At 37.8% G+C, this 5552-nt stretch overlaps 1 long non-coding RNA gene across 1 annotated transcript; it reads left to right on the top strand.

Moving 5' to 3' along the window:
• The first annotated feature begins 305 nt into the window (after positions 1 to 305).
• On the top strand, positions 306 to 5214 carry LOC104949981 (uncharacterized). The gene is made up of 4 exons (XR_798865.1): positions 306 to 366; positions 554 to 604; positions 3651 to 3743; positions 5092 to 5214. It is a non-coding gene; the product is annotated as an uncharacterized lncRNA (long non-coding RNA).
• Positions 5215 to 5552: the final 338 nt, after the last annotated feature.

The raw sequence follows: 5552 nt of genomic DNA on the forward strand, positions 1-5552 counted from the left end.
CTCCTAGAGCACCATTGTGTTCTTTGTAACCAAATCTCTCTCAGAGGGGCGTGGGGAGGGGCTCCTTATTTTCATCTAAAGTAACAGACAGAGAATCAGTACTTTGGAAACAGGGCTGAAACAGAGGGGATTATGGGTAATGCTGCAATGATCTGTTTGGTGTTTGGAGCCAAACACTTCAGAGACATGTTTGTATATATCTGAGACCTATAATATAGTGATAATAGTATTATAGGGGACCTTTAACTAATTCACTAATCTTATTTATACCACAGCCTCTAACATATGATGGTGTTTGTTTTGTACAGCTGGCGTTTTGTCTTCTACCTCGCATCCTTCACTGGGGGGCTCGCCTCTTTAATTAATGTAAGTCTGCTTTCAAAGATCACCCTGATCACAGTCATTGACACAAAGTGAAGCAACAGCAAGGTGTTGGATTTATTCTTTAAAGTGAGGAATAAAATAAACAAGCAGTCATTTATACTCATTCCATAATCCCACATGGTGTCAAAGTCACGTTCTGTATGACGCTGACGATGTTTCGATGTTACAGACTTCCTGGTTCTGGGATCCCAGCGAGTGTTGGAGAGATTATCCCAAACAGGTGAGCAGAGAATAATGTGATTTCTTTTTTTTAAAGGATTTGATGGTGTTGATAAAACTGTCAACAATCAAGCCTCATAGATTAGGTGACATATTGGTATCTCTTCATATTTGAGTTTATCTATTGATTAAGTCAACATGCCAAACGTTTGCTTGTTTCAGATTCTCAATGTGATTATTTGTTTCTATTTTACATTTTATGTGACCATTGGTTTGACAAAATACACAATTTTAAAGTCATTTGCTTGTCATTTTGTTATTCTATTTAAAAACTAAAGAAAATGTGAAAAATAGTCAATTTTTCAGAATAATAATTTGCTTTTAAAAACACAACACACTTTTAACATATATAAATAATAATAATAATAATAATAATAGATTCCATTTGTATAGTGCCTTTCAAGGGACCCAAGGCCGCTTTGCATGGTGAACAAACAAAAAACAAACAAACAAACAAACAAGAAGGGCCAATAATAAAGTAAAAATTAAATAAATATCAGTAGGAGTGGAAGCAGGGGGACTGTGATGGGTTAGGGGTCAAAGGCCACGGTGAATATATGTGTATCTAAAGTTGAAACCACTGCAACAACTGTTTAAGGTACAACATTGCACATTTATCTAATATATTACACTAAACAGAAAGTTCAATATTTGTTTAAACAATATGTAAAATATATCTGTGCCGTTACCATACTGTATATAATACATATCACAGAAGGAAGCCATTTTTCTATAGAAATACTAATTTTACTTTTGATACTATCGGTTAATTTTTTCTGAATATACTTCTGTACTTTTACTTTTATTTGGGATTTTGACATTATTTTATTGGTAGCTTAAGTAAGGGATGTGAATACTTCTTCTACCTCTGGTCGTATCATATTTATTTTTAAATATTTGTATTGAAGACACATAGAAAAGACATTTGGTACAAGTTACACATGTTCAACAGTTCAAAGCCACTAGTGTTCAGCTGAGTGCCACAGTGACGCGTCCCAAAACCCGGAAGTAAGTTACCATTTTACCACTTCCGGTTCCTTCGACAAAAAAGCAATGCAATTTCTCCATAGGAGTTTGGAAAATAGCTGGAAATAAGGTCTGTGGTTGACACACATTGAAGAGACGGATCACGTTTTGTTCTACGACATCAGTTATAGTATTAAAGTTCAAAAGCGGGCAATGATTACAAGTTGATCCATCCCAGGATTTGAATCAGTCGCATGCGGGCCACCGGCTCTATCCACTGGGCTACCTATCCTTTAAAATGTTGAACTTCTTTTTTAATACTAATAATCGTCTTTTTGTTCACAACTTCTCCACATTTCGAAGTGTTTCCCGAGCCAGAACGACCTATCTTTCTTGCTGGCTTGCTCTATAATGATCCAATACAAATGCAATACCAACAACAACAGCAACAACGCAAACTACGACAACAACCCACGCATTGCGCATTGTTTAGAGCGGTTATAAAGTGTTGAAGCGCTCAAATTCGAAACTGTTTCAACCTGTCAGAATCGAGACGAGGCAGTGCATTGAATCGCGTGATTGGACCGCGAACCAGTCAAGTGATTCATTCAGGAAATGAAGCAGTTGCTGCTTCGGACGTCACATGGTTATGGCTAGAAAGGATCCGTCTAGTGTAAATATGACGTCACGTTCTCGTTGTAACTCTCGTTATAATCGGAGCGTCTCGGAAACACATCTACAGCAGTAACATGATGCAACATACACATTAATGCAGCAGCAATATTAATAGAGAAACCTCAGACTTAATAGTAAAACACTGATTATCTCATTGACATAATTAATAGATAGTTTAGCTTCTCACCATCATTTGCTGTGGCCAACTGATGTTAACGATCGTAACTGAAAGGCTGCCTGCCAAACGTAAACATTCAGCCACGTGACATTCAGCCAAACTCTCGCGAGAGTTTTACACTAGACGGATCCTTTCTAGCCATAACCACGTCACATGTCACGTGATTTGAAGCAAGCTTCGAAGCAGTGCTTCTATGGAATAGGAAGTCCGGGGTTTGAAGCACGCATCGAAGCTTCAGTGTCAAACTGCCATCACTAGCGACCCTGCTGTAGTTCGTTTGTAGCATAACGTTTGCTTTTGGCGAATAGATTTATGATTCAAAAATTATAAAAGTATGGTAGACATGTGGAGATTATCCGGCTGAACAAAACGGGATCCGTCTCTTAAATGTGTTTCAACCACAGACCTTATTTCCAGGTATTTTCAAAAATCCTATGGAGAAATTGGATTGCGTTTTTGTCGAAGGAACCGGAAGGAGTTCCTTCTTCCGGGTTTTAGGACTCGTCACTGTGGCACTCTATTGGCAAGCCATACATAGATAATCTTCTCTTGAAGGCGTACAATATTTAAACCGCAATTATAACCAAAACAGACTATGTAGCCAAAATGTAAGAGAGTGGACGTATCATAATAGAGATTTTAATCGGAGTGAAAAACGATTTTCCCCTCATAAGTTGGTACTCTTCATCCACTCACTTTGAAACTCTTTTTTTGAAAAGCTAATATCTCCAGAGGCGGGATATTAGTTTAGCCTGCGGGGTCACGGCCTCCAACAGAAAACACTTTTAAAATGCGACGCTGCATCTCTGTGTATATCTGCGGTTTGACAGATTACAGCCTGCAGGCAACACTGTTCAAGTATTCCCTCTCTGTGGTCTTGTTATGGAGAGAGAGGATGTGTTTGTAAAGGGTTAACCCCCCCCCAAACTACCTACTATTGTGTTGCTGCAGGCAGTGAATGCATGAGGTGATCTAAAAAAACACTTTCTCTTTTAAAACACAGGGTTGTTTGTATACCGTATGTTAGAGAGGGAAATGTGAGAAAGCTGTTATGTAACTCTCTCGTTTCCTGCAAAAAATGGAAAGAGATTTAGAAAATGTATGCCTGTAGAAGCTTTCTAAATACTGTCTGAGTGTGTACTTCTAAGCCGACACAAATAAGCATGCTGATGGAAATGTTTCTGCAGCATTCACACACATGTTTTTCTCTCTTCCTCTCATTCTGTAGGCTGTGGCCGACGCTCATTACTGGTATTACATGTTGGAAATGAGCTTCTATCTGTCGCTGCTTCTGTGCGTCTCTGTGGACGTCAAGAGAAAAGTGAGTGACACACACCTAAAGTTTTTGTGTTCAAATTTGTATTTACTTATTTAAGGCAGAAACACAGAACAACATGGTATAATAAACGTACATACCATGTAAAACAGGGGTGTCAAACTCAAGGCCCGGGGGCCAAATCCGGCCTGTGACTTCATTTTCTGTGGCCCCACAAGAGCTTGCAAAGAATATAATATGTTTATTATACGGTTACATAACGCTTTACAGAAGCACGTTGCCCATAAACTACATGTCCCACAATGCATCTCAAATTTGACTTTTTTTTTTTATGAGAATTTGACTTTTTTTCTTCAAAATATGCCTCTTTTTTTTTTAAACGCCCAAATTTGACGCTTTCATTTCTTTGTTTTGACTTTTTTTCCAGAATTTGGCTTTTCTTTTGAAATCATTTTGTGACACTCACAGAAGACACTTGCAATTATTTGCCCTAGACTTCTGCTTTCAGACGTAGTTAATTATGAAGTTATTACCCTATCCCATAATAATCCAATGCAGAGGCAATGATGTAATATAATACATTATTTAATATATATTACATATTTATATAGTCTTAAAATTACAACCAGCCCTTTGAGTGCAACCATAATTCTAATGTGGCCCGCGATGAAATTGAGTTTGACACCCCTGATGTAAAGGAACATGATATGTATGTAAACACCTGTTTGTCAAATGGTTTCCTCGACATGTCCTCTCATTTTGGGCCTGAGTGTTTTCACCTTTTAGTGTTTTTGCAAGGTGTAATCCCATTGTTGCAGGATTTAGAGATCAGATAATATACTGGATTGTCTTCTATTTCATCAACACTTGCTGTACTTTCCTCTGATTTTAAACTTGAGTGTTGCAGGATTTTCAAATGTAAAGACTAGTAACAGATCAGCATACTGTAACAGTCGTTGAACTAGAATAAGAAACGGATTAAACCCAGACGTATACAAGAACATTTATGCTCTTAACTCCTCAGTTAGACTTTGCTGCATTGCGAAGACACTCTTTAATTTACAGTAAAGACTTAGTCCAACATTCACACCACACACATCGATGTATTTCAGATGTTTTTCATGGTTTAAGGGAATTGTAGATGCTGCTGCAGCTTTCTTAGGAAATGTCTCTAAATTCAGAGCCAAAATCTAAAATCTTTAACAAATCCCTCCAGACAACATGTAAATCTGCCTTTACCAAACACAAGACCACAACTGCTGAATTACTAGTTATGCTGCAATACACTGTGTGTGTGTGTGTGTGTGTGTGTGTGTGTGTGTGTGTGTGTGTGTGTGTGTGTGTGTGTGTGTGTGTGTGTGTGTGTGTGTGTGTGTGTGTGTGTGTGTTCCAGGACTTTAAGGAGCAGGTCATCCATCACATCGCCACCATTTTACTCATCGGTTTCTCCTACTGTGCAAACTTTGTGAGGGTGGGCACTCTGGTGATGCTGCTGCACGACTCGTCCGACATCATCCTGGAGGTAAAACACAACACTGTGGGAAGTGATTAGGGAAGGACATATCATGCACATTTTTGTTTTTGGAGTTCTATTATTATTATGTATTTATTTCAACAAGGACCATGCATACATGTTAATGTACAAAGACATTAATCTCAGAAAAGAGAAGATATGATTTATGCCAGATTTGAGCTAATAGCTCATTTCCATCTGCAGTCCTCAGGTACACAATCAACAAACACTAAAACATTATAATCTCTAGCACACAAACAATTATAAGACATGATTTAAGTACAGGTCAATAAAATAATACATAGTTCCTTTAAAATATAATATTACAATACAGTTCAAAT

Source organism: Notothenia coriiceps, unplaced genomic scaffold (genome assembly GCF_000735185.1).
Source record: "Notothenia coriiceps isolate Sejong01 unplaced genomic scaffold, NC01 NC01_scaffold00016983, whole genome shotgun sequence".
NCBI lineage: Eukaryota > Metazoa > Chordata > Actinopteri > Perciformes > Nototheniidae > Notothenia > Notothenia coriiceps.